Consider the following 22576-nt stretch of genomic DNA (forward strand, 5'->3'; position numbering starts at 1 on the left):
CATCCATTTGCTCGAGATTTAGATCATGAGCAGCCACAAGGCTTAAGACAAGCTTAATTGAGTTCATTTTTACAACAGGAGAAAATATTTCATTGAAGTCAATACCTTTCTTTTGAGAAAAACCTTTTACCACAAGCCTAGACTTGTACCTTTTCTTTCCACCTTCTTCTTCCTTTAGCTTGTACACCCATTTGTTTTGAAGTGCCCGCTTACCTTTAGGCAACTCAACCAACTCCCATGTTTGGTTGCGATGTAGTGAGTCCATCTCCACTTGCATGCTCTTCGTCCATTCTTCTTTGGATTCATGTTGCATAGCTTCTTCATATGATTTCGGCTCTCCAGAATTTGAGATCAAGAGATGGTTGAAGGAAGGAACAAACCTTTCTGGAGGTCTACTTGCTCTTGTAGATCTTCGGGGAATAGGTTGAGGCTCCTCATTTGGTTGACGTTGTTGCACATTGTCCCCGTTTGCAGTCCTTGAGTCTTTACAGTCCTCAAGCTCCATGTACTCATCACCTGTTTCTTTTGTTTGTTTTCTTTCCAAGTAATCTTTGTACATATTTTGTTCGTTAAAAATTACATCCCTACTCCTTAAGATTTTACCATCTTCAGGATTCCATAGGCGATACCCAAAGTCTCCTTCTCCATAGCCAATGAAGAAACACTTTTTGGACTTTGCATCTAACTTTGATCTTAGGCTTCTATCTATGTGCATGAAAGCCTCACACCCAAACACTTTGAGAAATGCATAATTCACCGGTTTACCTGCCCATGCCTCTTCTGGAACTCCCCCATCCAATGCCGTTGAGGGTGACCGATTGATTAAGTACACAGACGTACTTACAACTTCCGCCCAAAGCTCAAGCGGTAGGCCTGCATGTAGCCGCATGCTTCGTGCTCGTTCCATGATTGTCCTGTTCATCCTTTCCGAAATCCCATTTTGTTGAGGTGTCCTTGGGGTTGTCCTTTGCCTCCGAATACCATTGCTAGCACAAAAGCTTTCAAAAGCTTAGCTGCAATATTCGCCTCCATTGTCGGATCTGAGGCATTTAACCTTGGTACCTGTTTCATTCTCCACAAAGGCTTTCCACCTTTGAAATATGGAAAATACATCGGATTTATTCTTCATGACATAAACCCATGTTTTTCTAGTCGCATCGTCTATGAATGTTACATAGTACAATGAGCCACCAAGTGATGGTGTACTTGCAGGACCCCAAACATCAGAATGAACCAACTCAAGTTTTTTATTTTTTCTTTCATTTCTTGATTTTTGAAATTTTACCCTCTTTTGTTTACCATAAACACAATCTTCACAGAACTCTAAGTCCACTTCTTTCAAACCTGGTAGAAGCTTCTTTGTTTGAAGGATTTGCATTCCTTTGGCACTCATATGCCCAAGTCGGTAGTGCCACACCGCACTGTCAACTTCTGTAGTTGCTGCACAAGCTGAAGGTTGCGTGCTAATAGTACACAAGTGTACCGACTTTTTCACCCTTGGCAACCACCAAAGATCCCTTTGAGATCTTCCACCGTTTGTTTCCGAATGCAATGTTGTGACCTTCATCGTCCAATTGTCCTGTAGAGATCAAATTTTTGCGAAGAGAAGGAATATGCCTAACATCTTTAAGCTTCCATTCATTTCCGTTGGCAGTTTTGACAGAAACTGTACCTTTGCCGACAATCTCACAAGCTTCATCATCTCCCAAGTATACATACCCAAAATTACCTTTGGTGTAGTCTTGGAAATGTTGCTTGTGTGGTGTCGCATGGAATGAAGCCCCGGAATCTACTATCCAGGAATTAGACACATTGTCTAATGAGAGAATTAGAGCATCTTGCTCTACTTTACCTGCCACATTGGCCTCCGATGTTGGCTTGTTGTCTTGAGACTGTGTCTCCTTCTTCTTCTTGGACCAGCAATCCTTCTTGACGTGGCCCTTCTTGCCGCAGTTCCAACATTCAAGAACTGACTTTGTGCGTGACTTGCTCCGCCTTGAGCGATCACGACCCTTTTGGTTTTTGAACCTCTCCTTAAGCCTTCCTCTTGTTTCCACTGATAGTGCAGCACTTGATGATTCTCCTGTGCTTCTCCTTCGCATTTCCTCGCTTAGGAGAACACCCACAACATCATCAAACTTAAGAGTATTTGTGCCAGAGATAGAATTACTTACAGCCATCACAAGGCTGTCCCAACTATCCGGTAGAGATGATAGTATAAGGAGAGCTCGCACTTCGTCATCGAAATTGATTTTCACTGATCGAAGTTGACTTATGTTTGTGTTAAAGTCATTTAGGTGTTCTGCAACTGAACCATTCTCTGCCATCTTTAGATTGAACAAGCGCTTCATAAGAAATACCTTATTGGATGCCGATGGTTTCTCGTAGAAGTCGTCAAGTGACTTCATCAAGTCCTCCGTGGTCTTCATCTCCAAAACATTGAAGGCCACCGTTGATGCCAAGCTTAACCGGATTGTTCCTAGTGCCTTTCGATCAAGGACAATCCATGCTTCATCTGCCATTGTTGCGGGCTTCTTCGCAAGACCGCCTAGTGGCAAATAGAGATCCTTCTGGTAGAGATAGTCTTCAATCTGCATCTTCCAATGTTGGTAGTTTTTGCCGTTGAACTTCTCAATCTTGAGCTTCCCTTCCTCCGCCATAACTCCCACTCAATTCAAGGAATCCTTTCCTTGAGATAATTTAGCTACGAGCAAACCTTGCTCTGATATCAGTTGTTAGGAAATAAGACGTAGCTAAATAGATAATTGAGTAGATTACTTAATGGAGAGAGACAGATTTATATACACGAGATTATAGAGTAGAGAGAGAGAGAGAGAGAGAGAGAGAGTACACACGATATACGTGGTTCACCCAATGTGGGCTACGTCCACGGGAAAGCAGCCACTCAATGGATTTAGTACTTCAAAACAAGAAGTAGTTTACAAAGGGATTATACCCTTAATGGAGCTCCCGCCTTGCTTCACTCTCACCACCTCACACTCACCTTGTTGCATCAACTTCACACTATGAAATGTGTGTAGAAATGGCCTTCCTTTATAGGCCAAAAGGGCTGCCCTCTCTTATGAGAGACAGCCATGTGTAGCCGCCCTTGTGCGAATAAGTCCAAATCGGACCCTCCAATCCACCCATGTGTGGCCGCCCTTGAGAAGACAAGTCCGCTTTTGAATTCGGCCACCGGCCACCGGCCAACCGACTGGTTGTTTTTCGACCACCCTTCGGCCGCCATCCGGCCATAATATTTCGACGAAAAAGAATATTCCGGTGAAAAAAAGTTTCGGGGGCCTCCGCCCCCGAGGCCTTTAAAGTTGCCCCTGATTCTTGTCCGTGAAAATTTGGGTTTCCGATGAGTGATTTTCCTTCACGCACGATGGCTTCTCCTCATAATGGGGGCCTTACAAATGTGCGCTTTTACCACAGAAAATTACAAGGGTAAATCAGGCTCCATACACAACACCTAGCTTGCCTAAGGTCTAAGGACTTTCAACACTAACCTTTGGAGGTCTTTGATGAAGATAACCCTAAGGTATTTTAAACCTAAGCACATGTCTCTATTCTAACCCTTGTTCCTGTTTATTCTCCCACATTAAATGATCAATTTAATATGAGAAAATCATTTTGGTTAACTAGATATTATATTTTATGATAGAAGGCCACTGTCAGGCCTAAGTAGGATAGGCCAAGGCCAAGGGTAAGGATGGAACTCACCTGCAGTACGGGGGTCTATGTGTAGCTAAGAGCAAGAGGGCCATGGGCCTATATATAGTACGATTGGGAGGTTATTGGCATGTGGAGTTACCTAGAGTCTTACACTGGTTTCAAAGCCTCAAGTTTTTGGGAACATGGCATGGTCCCTCTAGTTCTTGCATGCTCATGCAAAGCCATGGAGGGAGAGGTCGATAACAACCGTGTGGAGAGGGGCTTGGCAAGCGAAGACCATCACCAAATCGAGCCATCTTCGGCTTTCTAAGTTTGCGATGTAGAGGGGTGCAATTTTTGAGACAACTGCCTGTGCCCTCGTGGCCTGTATTGAGAGCTAGGAGAAGACTTTCCCTGCATTTGCTGTTGCCATTGCTGCAGCTAAAGTTTTTTTTCCCATTTCCTACTTAGCCGCCCATGGTGGCCCTTGGGTAATATTTCTAGGCCAACACAAAAAAGAAGAAGAGAAAAGCTAGGGAGGGTGCCCACGGTCCCCCCCCCCCGCCCCCCCCCCCCCTTTCCCTCTTCTTGGAGTTCGAGGCATCTAGGGCAAAGAACTTAGCCCAATTTTTTGAAATTTCAAAAAACCAACAACAAATTAAAAAAAAATATTCAAGAAATTGGCTGCCAAATACTGTTGCTTGATTCAATAGATGTTCTACTTCCCTCTGTCGAGGGCCTTGCCCGATTCACAACCGAATTGGAAGCTTGTGAAAACTTCAATGCTCTAGTTGGGTTACACAAACTATGCCCATGAGCATCATTGGACGGAGCCTTGCTCCTTCGTACCAATTATGAACATTCTTTAGAGACGTGGGAAAGATAGTCGTACTATCTTCCTCAAATTCATAGAATGTTTCCACAAAATAAATTCAAAATCAAGTCAACTTTAAATACGTACCTGCTATACGATGGATGATTGGCACATGAATAGTGCCAAGCATTTACAACTTTTCCAATCATAGTGATCCAGTTAAGCAAGTGACCATGTTTTCTGAGGTTTGATGTAGCTATGAGCAACCATAGACAATTCACGAGCAAGCAGAACATATTCATGCAAGCTGTTAAAAACCTCAGTTGGTCAACAAGGTCGCGGGTATGTAGATTTATTTAAAGCTAACTTGATTTTGAGTTTTTTTTTGCGAAAACGTTCTACAAATTTGAGGAAGATAGTATGACTATCTTTCCCATGTCTCTAAATAATGTTTATAATTGGGTCAAAGGAGCAAGGCTCCGTCCGAAGACGCTCATGGGCATGGTTTGGTTAACCCAACTAGGGCATCAAAGTTTTCACAAGCTTACAGTTCAATTGCAAATTGGGCAAGGCCCTCGGCAACGGGAAGTAGAACATCTATTGAACCAAGCAACGGTATCTGGAAACTAATTTCTTGGTTTTCTCTTGATTGCAACTCATTTGATTGTTATGATGGCAAGACCCCATCGGCTTGCATACTTAATGAGGTACGCAGTTGATTTTTTTTATTGAGCATGTGATGTCTATGGATGATCAAGGATAACAGTCATCAAGCCAAGCAGGTACGAGATGCATAGCTTGCAAGTATTGTTCTACTTCTCCATAAGATCTACAATTAGACAAGGTCATTTTTTTGTGAATGATCACTTATGTCGACTTTCTTTTGCTATGAACAAGAGTATCTGTAGCTATGAGCAATGGTAGCATCCAAAGTAGGGCTACTAAGAAGTATCATGCAAAGACAAGGCTTCCCATGTTTGGAATATGCTATAAGCATACAAACTTGGGGGGGGGGGGGACTTGGCAAGTGTCTATATAGGTTATTTCATTATGTGCTAAGACGGCATATATGGTGCATACGACAACTCTCTCTCTCTCTCTCTCTCTCTCTCTCTCTCTCTCTCTCTCACACACACACACACACACACACACACACACACACACACACACACACATCAAATATGGTTATGAGCCAGATTCAAGCGAGTTTTTATGTCAAAAACTCAAGACAATTGGTCAGAGTAGAGCAACCGGCTAGACAATTTCAAGTTTTCTTGTTTTTCTACATTTTAACATTTAAGTTGCCAAGGATTGCCTATTGTACAAGCAAAGTGCTTTGAGAACATTCATGAGAAGCAAGGCTTCTAACCCGTTCCAAGTTCTTGCTGTTGACTTTGAATCAACGGCATTGGCACACAGTTGTGGGATTTGGCAAAGTGAGGATATGCTCACAATTTACGTATGACAAGGGCAAATTGTGATATATCCATGTCCGCTTGTGCAAGGCATTTCTAGTATCGGCAATCTGTAGGGGCCATCATTGTCGCCAAGGGTTTACACCTCTGTGTGCACGACATGCTAGTGACGTCAACATAATTCCATCTCATTATTGTTTACACTTCCGCTATAATATTAGCTACTCTATCAAGGACTAGCTAGGTTATTGATGTCTTAAAACATTTTATAGTTATGTTTATTCACAGGCAAAGTGCCATATTTAAGTCACCTCGGTACACTTACGACCACATACAAGGTAGGTGGTCAAGATGTGACTTATGTTATGTCTCTCTATGAGAGTGTTGTACAAGTGGAGCAAGGTTAATGAGGGTCCCTCTCACTCATATCACCGAGTGTTTTTAGTTATCTCCACACACAAGTATATCTTGTACTTGAAGGACGTTCTTCCTACGGACATCCTTATCTGAAAAATATTCCACATGTGGAGAATATGACTCTCTGGGACTGACACTGGCACCTACTATTTCAATTATGTGTCGTGACAAATTCCCTATGTGCTGGTCAAATCCGTTCATAAGACCATTTTGAGCATGCCATATCAGGAACAATTTCGGTGGCCAAAATTTTTCGGATACCTTGTCAGACTTGTTAAGGTACAAGTGTCGCTAAACAAATTTACCGTATGGTTGTTTGTACATGTAGCAAGGCTATGCTCTATTAATGAACATGTTTCACTGGTACCTAGGTGTGATCGCATTTCACGTTTCATTATGGTTCAATGTCAGGCAAAGGGCCCAGGACAGACATGGATATGCAGGTTCGGGTCTGTTTTTGCTAAATGCATGCACACTAGGTGTTATGGCCCTAATGTTTAACAAAGACTGATTTGGAGCGGCATGCATATTTATCACATTAGTTGCTTATGAATCATTTTGCATTCTATGTGCAATATCTCTATTACTTTTGAATCTACCAATCACCAATAGAGGTCATGGCTCGATTTGGGTGCTTGTGGATCTCTCAAGTTAACCAAGATGGTTATTTGTAACATCACTGATTCCTCAGCAATGTTGTACGGTAGTTGTGATCCTTGTTTACCAATCATTTTGGACGTCTATCTGTTAACGGTGGGAAAACACACCTGAGTACTGTCATTTATCCAAAAGGGATAGACAAATTACAAGTGTAATCTTGTGCTAAAGGATATGTAAAGTGCGTACATTGGCACCAAGCAATCCAATTAAAAAGCATGTATTGCTCTAGTTGGAGTTTGCTTACCATAAGGTAAAGCATGTTTGTGACTAGATTTAGTCTCTTCATGTGTAAGTCAGGTTTTCAACCTTGAACACTGGTTATAGTGGGGTTGTTTACTGATGAAAATTGATAACAAGTCAAGGACTTATACTTTGCTGATGAGTTACGTCAACTAGTTACTTTCATGGAAAGTGAAAATAGGTACTCTTTTGGGTACATCTTAGTTGTGATAACTCGTTTAGAATACTCAAGTGAGTTCTAAATGGAGTCTACATGCCACGTTGGATATGGGTTGGTTACACAGACGGTTGCAAAGGGACAACAATATGGAAAATCAAGATGTTATTCTTGATTTCATTGAACCTCCTACTGAACCGAGTTCTGGCTAAACAAACAACCGGATCCATGTAGGATGCCACTACGAAAAACATTAATGTTCTTATGAAGATACAACCACTTTTATTTTCGAGGATGAAAACACTTCTCCGAGGGGGGAGTAATGTCAGGCCTAAGGTAGGATGGGCCAGGGCCAAGGGCCAGAACGAAACTCACATGCATTAAGGGGGTCTATGTGTAGCTAAGAGCTAGAGGGACAAGGGCCTATATATAGTACAATTGGGAGGTTATTGGCATGTGGAGTTATCTAGAGTCTTACAACCACAACTTTGAAGAGTGCCTCCACCACTATAGGTGCACCCCCAACTCTGCTTTGATAACAAAATGCGAGATAGAGGGCTTAAACCTATTAATGTGTGAGATTATCAATGGTTTCTCAAGACAAAGATAATCCCAACCGTCGTAAAAATCCCTCTTAGGGCTAATATGATCATAAGTGGGCTCCATCATCTATGGTATATGTAGCATCTACTCCATCCAATAAAGTAGGTGTCACTATTGTATTGAATAACCATAATTTGACACAAGGTTCTCGAAAATGTTTGTAAGTGCATTGGGCTCTTGAGTGCTCCTAAGGCCAGTTAGCCTTGCGCCAATCGGGTCCTCTTAGTGAACTCTTGGACCAAAAAGTGTCACTCCAAGATACACTAGTCTTGTACATACTCCAATATCTCTCCTCCAAATATGAATTCATGCCACCGAAGTGTTCATACCATGACCTTGGTTTTCCCAAGGCACTTCAAGGCTTCTATTACCACAAACGGATTGTTGTGTGTCCTAATGTCGTTGCAAGCCCTCAAGGAATATGAGAGGAACACAATGTCATTGACATACAACAATATGAGTACAACACCCTTGCTAAGCTAGCTCAGCAGGCAACCCCATTTCACCCTTACGGTAAGACAATCTTGTGTGACAAGCCTCATACATAGATGATGCCCTATCACTATAAAGATGCCCCAATGGATAGTCTCACGTACTCCAATGTCTTGTAATCTCAAAGAGAGAGACAGACCTGACCTGGTTGAAAAACTTGCAAGTTTATAGAATGGTGAGCATGGGTGGCAATGGCACTAACAACCAAAGGAGAAAGGAAGCGAGAGGAAAGGTTAAAGGTATTGGACAACTCAGCAAAGCAGGTTGAAAATGAACAAGGCTTTTGTGCATCTCCCTTTCGAGGCTCAAAATGTTATGCTCGCAGCTCCGGGGAACGTAGCCATCGCAAGAGCAGTGGCGCCATTCTGGCTCTCGTCTTCTATATATGGTCTTTGATCAAAGCTAACATCGCATGCTTACAGAATTCACAGGTATGTGCGCCCCCGGCCCCCCCCCCCGGGCCTCTCTCTCTCTCTCTCTCTCTCTCTCCACTCTATTTAGCTTCAAAAACAAACCGTCGGCGATATTTACCCTGTTTTTGTCTGCATTAAACATATGTTTGTGTCATTATCACTCTGACAGATGCGCAAATTCCAGTCTTTACTTCGAAAGTTCTTGTTTTAATTGGCAATTTCAGCTTGGAGAGCCAGTTTAGGGGCTGCCAAGCTACATTGCCAGATGATTGGATAAATCATTTTAGATGATGGGTAGTTTCAATTTTGTTCGAAGTTAATCAACAAGTACTACTGGGGCCCTATTTTCCATGATGCTGCAACACTCGGTAGACTGTGAATGCCATTAAAGTGATTTGCTGGTTGTTCTTCAATGTTTTGAAGTCATGTCTACTAAAATTGTGCAGCTCCATCTGTCTAGCATGTCTGGGGTTTCCGAAGTTTCTTGAAACAGGCCACCCTATCCTTGTGAAAGGACAAACATGTTTGTGTGGTGTGTTTCTGATCAGGTATGCTTGCCTTTGTTCTCGTGCTTGAGTGTGCAGAGTTGGCACATTCAATTTGTCACAGCTACGGAATATCCCCATTCTTTTCAGGTGTGTCGAATCTTATTAAAATGTTGTGTTGTCGCTGGTGAAACACCAAAACCTTTTTAGAGGTTGCGTGATTGAAACACCAAGTGTATACTTTTTTGAGTAACCTTGACAATGATTGATTGTATCTTTTGGGCACTTTGTCTGCAGTTGCTACGTGCTAGATACTTTGGATCAATAAGAGAAGTGTGGTGCCCTCATATCAATGAAACCGGCTGGCACTTCAGCGACGGGCTGTAGGAAACTTAAAAGTTTCAAAACAATCTTGGGCTACTCTGGCTCTAGTCGTATTTCTTTACTATACTAGTGTTTGGAGAATGGTACAATGGTGAAACTTCTTGGAGAAACCGCCGGCGTACACTTTTATAGCTCCGATTGCTAAGAGCATCTCTCAGGAGCATTGGCTAAGAGCAACTTCCATAAAAGCAACTTGGGCACAAAGCAGCTCCACGTAGAGAGTCGAGACTGCAAACGCACTTATGTAGGAAATCTGCCATGTCAACAAGGCTTTTGTACAACTCTCTGTGTGGTCTCTCTATACATGCCATGTCAGCACTCCGGACGTTGTCAGTTTAGCCCATAGTCACAGGGGACGCCCTTTTTCGGGCTTCCCGCCCCCAATTTTCCGTCCCGTCCTCTTTTTTACACTAAAAATCCATTTGAGCCCCGTCCCCCGTCCCCCGTCGTGGAATGCGTCCCTTGTGACTATGGTTTAGCCATGCCTCATTGCTTTGCTACATTCATGATGGTGCCACATCACCAGATGATGACATGCCTTTTTGGACAGATCTATTAGACTAGTGAGGACCATCTTTGCATAATTGATTGCACGAGGTGTAGGCCGGTGTTGCAACATCCTAACATGGGACTAGTAGCACATGTGGTTATGGTCTCATACTTGCAGAAATTTCGGAGCATGTGGTGTGCGAGCATATGCATACACCGACCTACTTAGTTTCACAAGTACTGTCACAAACTGTTGACGTGTCAAGCCTTGAAGAACGGAGCCAACTTGCAGATCTTGGCCAAGGGGCCTCAACCCTAGAAGCAACAGCATAAGAAGAAACAGAAGCAACAGAAGAAGCATAAGCAATTGATGATGTGGCAGATCTGTACGGACATCCCGATTTCGTGCTGACTGTTGACGTGGCAGACTGTACGGATTTCTAGAAATTGCGTTGACATGCTGACGTGGCAGCCTGTACGGATTTCCGCGTTTTGTGTTGACTGCTGACATGGCAGTTGTATGGATTTCCTTGATTTACGCTGACAGCTTTTGGGCATTGCTTTTGGAGCAGAAGCTTTTGAGTTTGAAGGCTTTTCATGTAAACTGCTTCTGGGGCCTAGAGCCTTTAAATATGGGGCCATGGGCTCATTCTCTGGAATGCTTCCCGGAGAAGGTGTAGAGTTTGGAGTACCGGCTTGTACCATGTTGATGCAATATAAAGAAATAACGAAAGGGACGCCAAGGTTTGGGGCCAATACTCTCTAGGGTGGAATTCAGCCACTCCGTGTCGCGTGTCGTCTCTCTCTCTCTCTTAGTTCAGTTGTTATTGAAGTGCTAAAAGTCTGTTCAATTTGTTCTTTTCTATGATAAGGCAAAAGAAACAGAAGAAGCGTGTTCGATTTGAAGGAGTACCCAGTTCTTCTTCTTCTTCTTCTTCTGACAGTTCTTCTAGCTCTTCAGATTTGAGGGAAGAAGACAAAAGGCAAAAAGCGAAGCAAGAAACAACGCTACGGAAAGGGCAAGAAAAAGGCAAAGAAGTCTAAATCTCGTCCAGTGAGTGACAGTTCTATAGAGGACTCGTCTACAGACAGTTCAGACTCTGATGACGACAACTTTTATTCGAACAAGAAGAATTTTTATAGAGCCAACCAATATGACTTTCTGGAAGATAAAAGCAAGAAGGTCTGAGAGTTTAAGGAAGGTGGACATTCAATCAAATTTAACACTTTTTCAGGATATAAAGATGCTTCGAAGGCTGAGGATGCTACTCAGAGCACTCCAAGATTCGGAGAGCTGCCTCTTATTTTAAGGGGAATGCTCGAACTTGGTGGTCCACGCTTCTTTTAAACAAGACTACGCCAATTAAATGGCTGAAATTTAAGAAGCTTTTTATTTCTTCTTGGTTGACTCAAGAGTATGAACGCAATATACGAGCTGCTTGGAACCATCTTCGGATGACCAAGAGAGATACAATGGATACTTATTGCGAGAGATTCTGGAGCTCTTTTCTACCCACCTCTTCATTCAAGAAGATCTCGTTCAGAGAACAAATTGAGCGGTTTACGTTGGGTCTACCTACAGAGATCCGAGATCACTGCTTGGAACAGAAGACAGCTTCTATTCAGGAGTTGATGAGTCATGCAAAACGGGGCTTTGCCATTCACTCTGGCAGTCTGATCTACCCCACCGATGAGGTCATGACACAACGAGCCGAACAGACTTCAACGAATGAAAGTAGAAAGAGAAAGAGCAACCCAGAAAAGAAGGATGCACGACCCAAGCTTACTCCCGAGGAGAGAGCTCGCTTCATTAGAGAGGGGAAGTGCTTTGGATGCAGGGAACATGGACATATCTCCGCGAAGTGCCCTAACAAGGCATCGAATGAACAAGACGAAGAAAGGCGAGAAAGTTCTAAAGCAGCTAAGAGACGTGGCAGAAAAGGCAGATAAAAAAAAAAAAGCAGAACTGGTATGTCACGAGGACGTGGCAACTGCTAACTTTAGTTGTTGGTTTCTTTCCCATGGGTTTTGTTTTATTTTTGAGACCCTCTTTTTGAAGTAGCAAACGGTCGGACATTGTATGGCCAATGTGAACGGTAGTTTCACCCGCAGACGAGAACTGGTCGGCACTGGAATTCGTATAGTAAGAGGATGTCTAGGCTCAGAGCAAGATCATATAGGTCCCCCCGTCGCACTTAGCAAGTTGGTGGATACTAGGAAGTGAACTCAATAAAGGCATAAAGTCAACGTGGGATTACCAACAGAAAGTATCCGACAGTTGGGCCACATTGCACTTTGGATGCGGTCCCAATGAGGATAGATGGTCAAAAGACCATTGGGAGCCGGACGGAATCATCTCCTAAAATTTAGGGAACTGCTATTTTGGGCTATGAAATGTGTTCGTGTCATTACCTCCGGTATGACAAGGGGAACATTTTATTACTCTGCTGCAAAGTCAACTGATGCACCAGTTGAGAGATTTTTAAGCAGGAAGCCCAATGCGGAGAAATTGCATGTATGAGTGCCAAGTGGCACTTTTTGGTCAATTTACTAAGTTTGGGAGAACAGAACTCGTAACTGACTTTTCGGAGCAGTTTTGGAGGTTGTTAACTCTGATTTTCAGCCATTTCTCTCCATTTTTGAGCTTCCCATGAGAGCTCATTTTCAGCATTGGAAGGCATCAGATGCGTGTTTGCAGGGCTGTTTTGCTGCGTTTTCAGCGATACGCAGGTTTTGGCAGCCATGGAAATCTTCCCCTTTTTGCATCTATTTGTTCACAGATGCATTACAGGTCAAGGGCAGAAGAGGGGGCACTCGATTTATGCTGGGAGGATACTTCATTGAGAACCTGTCACACAGGTTAAGAGCTATGGAGTGCTTTCTTTCCCTCTCATGTACAGTGTGGTACTCGGAGTGATGCCCTGCACACTACACATTGCTCTCTCTCTCCCCTACGTGCAGTTATGTGATCCCCCGCAAGAGGGCTCTTCATTTGATTGATGTACAGCTGTGTGGGTTCATGCTTTTGTGCTGAGGCAAGAGCCTCCTTGAGCAGGAAGCTAACTGCTACTCCAAAGCAGGCACCGGTGAGGGTCATAACCTCACCGTACAGGTGCGTTTTCAGCGCTGTGTATGCGCAGAAAATTGACTGTTTTTCAGCCATACGGATGGCAGAACCTTTGGAAATCGTGTCCCACTGGCAGAGAACAATTCGGGGACTGTTTAGGGGCTGGAAACAGGGCAAAAACCAGTAAATACAGCGAGCTGAATTGACTGTTTTTGTGCAGGAATCAGAGGGTTTACGCCAGTGCAAGTGAGATCCAACATGGGAGTTGATTTCGCGCAAGTTTTGGTGCTGTTATGCTGCCGAAATTTGGCCAAATCAGATGGTATCTAGTGTGATACAGGTAAAGGATTCCCAGGACCTTACTTTGTAATTTTCCCTCTCAGAGAATGAAGAAATACTGAAAGGGGCGCCAATTTTGGGGCCTACAGGTTGTCGGCGTCTGCTCGGGGCATTCTAGCTTTCGAGCCGTGTGTGTATTCAAGTGGTAATTCCTGTCGCAGGTTTCCTTTGCACGTTCTGTCTGTGTGTGTCTATAGTAAAGAATTTCGGGTGAAAGCCAAAGCCTACTGCCCCACCACGGGCCGGTTTTAATGTTCCATTGCCGGGATATCAATCACTTTTTCCTCAAAGAGTGAGCCTCGGTTGTTTTGGGTAAAGACACAGAGTACAGGAACGCGGGATTACACTATGGTCGACAAAGGGAAGGGCATTATGTTAGAGGGTTCCTCTTCACAGGACAGACAGGAAATTCCGCATGTTCGCCCTGCCAAAAAGTGGTCAAATTAGGGCTGATTTTCTGTTGCGTTTTTAGGGTTTGCAAGTATGAACCAAGATGAGATAGGGAGAGGTCTCACGGTGGTAGATTGGCCACTTGATCTCCTGCGGGAGTGATGTGGGTCTGCCAAGTGACACGCTGCTTGCCGATTCTCTGAGGCGATTGCTTGGATTCTTTGACGCATCGGTAAATCATCTTGAAATTTGAGCTGCTTGGTCATGGGTGGTACATCAGGTTGTGGAATTATGTTCGTTTGTAGAGGCAAGAGCCTTTTGTACACGTAAAAGTTAAGGGACAAGTTGCAAGATGCTATGTGGTGAAGTTCAAGAACTATCCACCTATGGATGCAAAGTGGATGGAAGAGCATGAACTGTCAGAGTCACCAAATGTATTGCAGCTTTACCTTGAGGCCTTTGGGTTACAGCCTACGTATGCCCCAACCCAATGTCTGCAAAGGAAGGGTAATGATAGAGCTAGCACATCAAATGTACATATGAATTCAGTGTAATAGATGGAAATGACAAAAGTATGAAGGTCTCATTAAGTCATTTGTATCTATGTGTTACTACCTTTCTTGCGGATACATGCGATGATAAAAACACAAGATCATCAGTGGCATGTATGTATGGTATGCAATCGAGGACGTTTGCGATTTCAAGAGGGGGGTATGTCACGAGGACGCGCCAGTTCTAACTTTAGTTGTTGGTTTCTTTCATGGGTTTTGTTTTATTTTTGAGACCCTCTTTTTGAAGTAGCAAAACGGTCGGACATTGTATGGCCAATGTGAACGGTAGTTTCATCTGCAGACGAGAACTGGTCGGCACTGGAATTCGTATAGTAAGAGGATGTCTAGGCTTAGAGCAAGATCATATAGGTTCCCCCGTCGCACTTAGCAAGTTGGTGAATACTAGGAAGTGAACTCAATAAAGGCATAAAGTCAAGGTGGGATTACCAACAGAAAGTATCCGACCGTTGGGCCACATTGCACTTTTGGATGCGGTCCCAATGAGGATAGATGGTCAAAAGACCATTGGGAGCCGGACGGAATCATCTCCTAAAATTTAGGGAACTGCTATTTTGGGCTATGAAATGTGTTCGCGTCATTACCTCCGGTATGACAAGGGGAACATTTTATTACTCTGCTACAAAGTCAACTGATGCACCAGTTGAGAGATTTTTAAGCAGGAAGCCCAATGCGGAGAAATTGCATGTATGAGTGCCAAGTGGCACTTTTTGGTCAATTTACCAAGTTTGGGAGAACAGAACTCGTAACTGACTTTTTGGAGCAGTTTTGGAGGCTGTTAACTCTGATTTTCAGACATTTCTCTCCATTTTTTAGCTTCCCATGACTTTGCCTAGGCCCAAGGAGCTCATTTTCAGCATTGGAAGGCATCAGATGCGTGTTTGCAGGGCTGTTTTGCTGCGTTTTCAGCGATACGCAGGTTTTGGTAGCCATGGAAATCTTCCCCTTTTTGCATCTATTTGTTCACAGATGCATTACAGGTCAAGGGAAGAAGAGGGGGCGCTCCATTTATGCTGGGAGGATACTTCATTGAGAACCTGCCACACAGGTTAAGAGCTATGGAGTGCTTTCTTTCCCTCTCATGTACAGTGTGGTACTCGGAGTGATGCCCTGCACACTACACATTGCTCTCTCTCTCCCCTACGTGTAGTTATGTGATCCCCCACAAGAGGGCTCTTCATTTGACTGATGTACAGCTGTGTGGGTTCATGCTTTTGTGCTGAGGCAAGAGCCTCCTTGAGCAGGAACATGGGTAGCTAACTGCTACTCCAAAGCAGGCATCGGTGAGGGTCATAACCTCACCGTATAGGTGCGTTTTCAGCGCTGTGTATGCGCAGAAAATTGACTGTTTTTCAGCCATACGGATGCTAGAACCCTTGGGAATCGTGTCCCACTGGCAGAGAACAATTCGGGGACTGTTTAGGGGCTGGAAACAGGGCAAAAACCAGTAAATACAACGAGCTGAATTGACTGTTTTTGTGCAGGAATCAGAAGGTTTACGCCAATGCAAGTGAGATCCAACATGGGAGTTGATTTTGCGCAAGTTTTGGTGCTGTTATGCTGCCGATATTTGGCCAAATCAGGTAGTATCTAGTGTGATACAGGTAAAGGATTCCCAGGACCTTACTTTGTAATTTTCCCTCTCAAAGAATAAAGAAATACTGAAAGGGGTGCCAATTTTGGGGCCTACAGGTTGTCGGCGTCTGCTCGGGGCATTCTAGCTTCCGAGCCGTGTGTGTATTCAAGTGGTAATTCCCGTCGCAGGTTTCCTTTGCACGTTCTCTCTGTATGTGTGTCTATAGTAAAGAATTTCGGGTGAAAGCCAAAGCCTATTGCCCCACCACGGGCCGGTTTCAGGTACCACATGGCGTGGGACCTGAACCGAATTAAATGAATGAAAGTAGAAACTTTGCCGTTTTTGGGGCAAAGTGAAGGATTAGGAAGCTCTTTTGGAGGAGCCAAGGCCAATTTCTTTTCACTTGGAATTGGCGGCTCGATTTGGAAGTACGCCCGACAGGTTGAGGCCACAGGGGGAGGTAGTTCGAGTGGCACCCGGACGGGATGTTGCCATTACGCCGAGCATTGGCAAACGTCGTTTGCAATGACAGGGGTGTTCAGGGCACGCGAGTGACGTTCTACTCTGAATCCCTTGGTACCACAAGAACTACGCCGTGGTTGACTACCGGGCCGAGAAAGCGACTTTGACAAATGAAGGGCTCAGAGATTGTACTTGATGAACTTCAGTTTCTTTACTCATTCTTTTGGGAGAGAACTGAACGATGGATAAAGGTCAAATATGTTTTGACCTGAACGATGGATAAAGGTCGAATATGTTTAGGCCTGAAGATCATACCATTGATCTGATACCTGGAAGCACACCACCGAACCGGCCACCTTACCGTATGAGCCAAGCACAGAATGAAGAGATTATGAACCAAATGAAAGACCTCTTGGAAAAGGGTCTTGTCCAGCCTAGTACTTCACCGTATTGCTCTCCAGTGTTGTTGGTTTTGAAGAAAGACGGATCTTGGAGAATGTGCATCGATTATAGAGCTCTCAACAAAATCACCATCAAGAACAGATTTTCGATTCCTAGGATCGATGATATACTCGACAGACTACAGGGATCCTCGTGCTTTAGCAGGATTGATTTGAAGAGTGGATATCATCAGATCAGAATTGCGCTGGGAGATGTCTACAAGACAGCTTTTCGGACGACTTTTGGGTTATTTGAGTTTTTGGTGATGCCTTTTGGCTTAACCAATGCTCCTGCGACATTTAACCGGATGATGGACATGATTTTTCGAGAGTACAGGCTATTTGTTGGCACTTTCTTTGACGATATCATTGTTTTCTCCAAGAATGAGGCAGAACACAGAGATCATCTGCTTCAGAGATACACTTTTTGGGACACATTGTCTCAGCAGCAGGAGTGCAAATGGATCCGGCCAAGATAGACACTATCCGTGATTGGCCCGATTTGAAGAATGTCCATGAAGTTAGAAGCTTCTTGGGATTGTGTTCGTACTACAGGCGGTTCATTTGAAAGTTTGCAGAGGTTGCTTCCCCTTTGCATATCTTGACACAGAAAGGAGTCCCTTTCTCGTGGGGATCCACAGAGGTGACTGCCTTTCAGACATTGAAAGAGAAATTGACTACGCGACCAGTTTTGACTTTGCCGGACTTGCAGAAGTCATTTGAAGTATATTGTGATGCTTGTGGTCGTAGTCTCGGTGCGGTCTTAATGCAAGAAGGCCATGTCATTGCTTACGAGAGCCGATTGTTCTCAAGGCCGGAATTGACAGCACAGATTTACGAAAAAGAGCTTTTGGCGGTCATCGATGCTCGTACTCGGTGGCGGCATTACCTACTAGGACCGGCTTTTAGTGTCTTTACAGACCATCAGAGTTTGCGCTACTTCTTGTCACAGAAGCAGCTTTCGGAAAAGCAGATGCGGTGGGCGAACATATTGTCATAGTTTCACTTCCAGATTGTCCATGTGCAGGGACAGAAGAATGTGGTGGCAGATGCTTCGTCTCGGAAGCCGTTGGTTTTGGCTATTTCCGCGATACATCATAGGAGCTTCGAGGATACGGTCGACCAGTATGCCACAGATACAGGTTTTGGAGACGTTTTCACACGGATACGGGATGGGGAGACAGTAGTGGGATGTTCCATTCGGGATGGCTACTTGATGAGAAAAACCATGTTGTGCGTTACGCAGCCGTTGAGGGAAAAGGTTATGTCTGAATGCCACTGTCCACCTTTTACGGGTCACCGTTGCATTGCTACCACCATGAAAGGGGTAGAGAGATACTTCGTTTGGCCGAGACTCAAGAAGGATGTGGAAGAGTTTGTGCGCAGTTGCTTAGTATGCCAAAAGGTCAAGTTTGACAGGCATAAAGCACAGAGATTGTTACAGCCTTTTACCCATACCCACCCTCCCCCGGGAAAGTATTGCAATGGATTTCATTTTTGATCTCCCGAGAACACTGAGTGGTCACGATGGTATTTGGACTGTTATTGACAGATTTAGCAAACAGGCTCATTTCATTCCGGTGAAGAAAACAGTCAAGCCGGATCACTTAGCGAGACTGTTCGTGGCCCAGATTTTCAGATTACATAGCATGCCTGAGACGATTGTCTCCGACAGAGACCCCATATTTACGAGTTTGTTTTGGAAGGCAATTTGGGAGAACATTGGCACGCGGTTTCAAGTTCTCGTCATTGTTCCACCCGCAGACTGACGAGCAATCTGAGATTGCCAATTCAGTGGTTTTGATTTATTGAAGTCTTGTATCTCGGATCAGAAGACTCATTGGGAAAAGTACTTAGCTTTGGTGGAATTTGCCTACAATATCACAATACACTCTTCGACTGGGAAGGCGCCATTTGAGATTGTTGAAAGTGCTGCGAAGGTTCCACCCTTCCTAAGCACGAAAGATAAGATTTTTGAGATGAATATACGCGAGACTTAGATACGGCTTTTGCCAAGGTTTGCAAGACTTTGCAGAAATCTCAAGAACGATAGAAAAAGGCAGCGGATCGCCATCGTCGTGACTAGAAATTGGAGGAGGATGATTGGGTGCTCTTATGTTTTGAGGAGGCCTGCCTGAGAAAGAAAAAGGGAAAGGAGAGGGTTTTTCCAAAGCTTAGTACGCGATACTACGGACCTTTTCAGATCACTGAAAAGATAAATGATGTCTCCTTCCGACTGAAACTGCCTGATACTTGGAGGATTCATAATGCATTTCATGTGAATCTCTTGAAACTTTTTATAGGTGATGTGCCTGATGATGGGGAGCCTGATGAGCAACCCGAAGTGGAAGAAAACGAGGAGATCCTTGTTCCTGAACAGATTTAGGCACATAAGGATTCGAAGAATAAGGGTAAAGTCCGAAGGCGGTTCTTGGTTAAGTTCAAGAGCTATCTTGCATTGGATGCGAAGTGGATGGAGGAGGAGGACCTAGCAGATACTCCTTAGATTGTGAAACTTTACCTCGATGCTTTTGGTTTAGCATAGTCTACTCCAAATGGAACCCAAAATTCAGCTTGGCCGGAGATTTGGTGCAGTGGGATGCACAAGAGGGGAGTCACTCCGCTCCTTTGCCAACAGATGCCTTGATTTTGATACTAAAGTCACTGATGTCTCTTCGAGCTTCAGGGATACTGAGAGCTGACAGTATTCTGCTAGATGACTTTATGAAATGGAATTCTTGATTATGATACTGATTTGTTCTTGACTTCTTTTACGTGCAAGAACTGATAGACGAAATGACAGCAGCAGTTTGGTCAGACATGGTTGCAATAGGGGTTAGTCAATCGGACATTGATGAGGTCCCGATTGGATCTAGATGCGATTGCTAGCTACATTGCCGATAAATCATGGTCTAAGATCCGAATGAATGATTGAATGTCCTGTGATGTCGTGTGATGTGACTGTCGATTGGTACATGTGCTAGATGTGTGTTCCTACTACGTAGGTACTAACAGTCAGTGTTTGCTAAGACGGTTTATGGCTTCTGTCTCTTTTGCAGGCGTAATCGAGGGCGATTACAATGCTTTCAAGAGGGGGGTATGTCACAAAGTGATGACGTGTCTGCCCGAGAGTATGCGGGAAACCCTAGCCCTGACTGCTGCTGAAAACCCTAATTCTGGAAACCCTAACCCTAAAACTTGCAAACCCTAAAATTTGCCAAAACCCCTAAAAACAGAAGAAACCCTAACCCTAACCCCAACCCTAAAAGGAGAGCATGTTGAAATCCTGGAAAAAGCGCTGAGCATGATGATGTGGCACTGTATGGCCCTGCCCGCTTTTTGCGGCGGAAATTATGGAAAATAAGGGCCAGCTTTTGGCGGCAGCTTTTCAAATTTGCTCTACGCAAGAGAGAGAAAGAGACTGCTTTATTTGAAAACCAAAAGAGAGCTTGAGAGAGAGGAGCTTTTGGCTATTATCTTTTTTTATGCTTTTGATCTGAAGCTTTTGGGGCTCTGCTTCTGGCATCCCTTGTAAACAATAAATAAGCGGTTTGGGCTCACTCTGAAGAGCATCTGGACGCAGATTCTGAGTGGAACCCTAACCGCTCTCTTGTACTTTGAACATTGATTAATACATAAAGAAATACCGAAAAGGGACGCCAGTCTTTGGGGCCAATATCTCTAGGCATTGAACTCTACCGGGCCAATGCAAATCTATTGTGATCTGTGAATTGTTTTGAAGTGGTTATTTGGTGCTGTCGTGATTGATTCTTGACTTGGAGTGTCCAAGTCTATTACATTTTACTCCCGGGTGGAGAAGTGAGAAATATTGTTTTGGTATTGTTTGAACCTCGGAACGACGCAGGCCGATGCCTGGGGAACGTTTTGTTGTATGTTTGAAAACCTCGGAACGATGCAGGCCGATGCCTGGGGAGCGTTCCTTTGTATGCTAGAAAACCTCCGAACGACGCAGGCTGATGCCTGGGGAGCGTTTGGTTGTATGCTTGAACCTCCAAGCGACGCAGACTGCGGTCTGGGGAGCGTTTGGTTGTACAGTCCTCTGAGCTCATGGCCCGGACCTTTTTAGGTTGTTTGCGGGGGGAGTGGTGAGGTAGTCGTTGAGTAGCTTCATACGGCAGACCGTTTGTCTCGGGGGAGTGCTCAGCGGCGATGTTTCTTGTGTCTTGTAACATGCATATGTGAGCATTTGTGTTGCATTGTGATGTGCCAACCATTGAATATTCCTAATTGGATGGTATTGCCTGGGTATGTAATTTTAGTGCATAAAGACACCCGTGGAAGATCAATGCGGTCTGGGTGTGATGGCTAATTTTACTACGCCGGAATATCAAGAGTTCCGATCTGGACGAAAGGAGAAGCCAACTCCTTGATCAAAGAGCCGAAAGGAGAAGCCAACTCCTTGATCAAAAGAGTCGAAAGAAGAGGCAAACTCCTTCACAAAAAAAAGAGCAAACTGATTGTCCCTCGGAAATTTTTGAGCTAACTTGAGTTGTTTTGTAGATATGTTTCTTTCAAGAAGGGGGGATGTCACAAACTGTTGACGTGTCAAGCCCTGAAGAATAGAGCCAACTTGTAGATCTCGGCCAAGGGGTCTCAACCCTAGAAGAAGCAGCATAAGAAGCAGAAGCAACAGAAGGAGGAGAAGTGTTGCTAATTGGACTATTTTCTTATTTTTAATGATTAATTTCTTTTTATGAAATTAGGATATTTTAATGTGTACACTAAGAACTGTTAAAAGATTGTAGCTACAAGAAATGCCATCAGGAACGGACAACTCTGATGTGTCATTTGATGGGTGACGGTAAACATCGCGAAGGAGTTTCCGTAAGTTCGGTTGAAAGGGCCGGGTTACGAGTGCCTCTGATGCGTCACATGAAGGGTGACAGGTGCATCAGTAAGGAGGCATCCTGTAGGCTAAGGAGGAAATCCGAACTGAGTAAGAAAATACGCGTAAGAACGCAAGCACAAGAATAAAGTTGGGTTCAATGAAGCTTTTTACGAAAAGCAGGAACAATCGCGGGAAGGCAGACGCTTTCCCGCGAGGAATCTATGTTTTCATTGCATTCGTGCATGTGGTTGCATCCAGGGACGCCTGGGAAGTGTTGTGAAATGCATTGGTTTTAACTTATAAGGTTTTATTGAGTTTTTGGGCAGGTTCAGACCAATTTTAAAATATGCCGGCCGCCCACAAAAAAACGGCCGCGATCTCTACGCGAGCAGTTATTCGTGCCGTGGCCAGGGAGCTATAAAAGCACCACATGCCCTCACTCAAAGGGGGTACCAACGTCAACAAGAGAAGACTCTGCCGCCGCAAGAGATCGCGAGACTACGAAGCACGGAAGTCGCTTTTTCCCACGCAAGAGTGACAGGTATCTATTGTGGATTCGCCATACGAATTGTTGTCGCGTGTTTGTGTGGTTTGTTTTGCAGGAATCTCCCGTCTTATGGGAAGGCCCTTCACAGGAAGTACGGCTTCACGCCTAAGT

At 44.2% G+C, this 22576-nt stretch overlaps 1 protein-coding gene across 1 annotated transcript in view; it reads left to right on the forward strand.

Moving 5' to 3' along the window:
* Positions 1–8647: 8647 nt before the first annotated feature.
* LOC147424713 (ARM-repeat/Tetratricopeptide repeat (TPR)-like protein) overlaps positions 8648–22576 on the forward strand; it is a 52380-nt gene continuing 38451 nt past the window's right edge. The window contains exon 1 of the mRNA XM_086500200.1: positions 8648–8886. The gene's annotated coding sequence lies outside the window, so the exon portion shown is untranslated. The remainder of the gene's footprint in view (positions 8887–22576) is intronic.

This window comes from Adiantum capillus-veneris, chromosome 25, assembly GCF_014529385.1.
Source record: "Adiantum capillus-veneris isolate H3 chromosome 25, ASM1452938v2, whole genome shotgun sequence".
In the NCBI taxonomy this organism is placed as follows: domain Eukaryota; kingdom Viridiplantae; phylum Streptophyta; class Polypodiopsida; order Polypodiales; family Pteridaceae; genus Adiantum; species Adiantum capillus-veneris.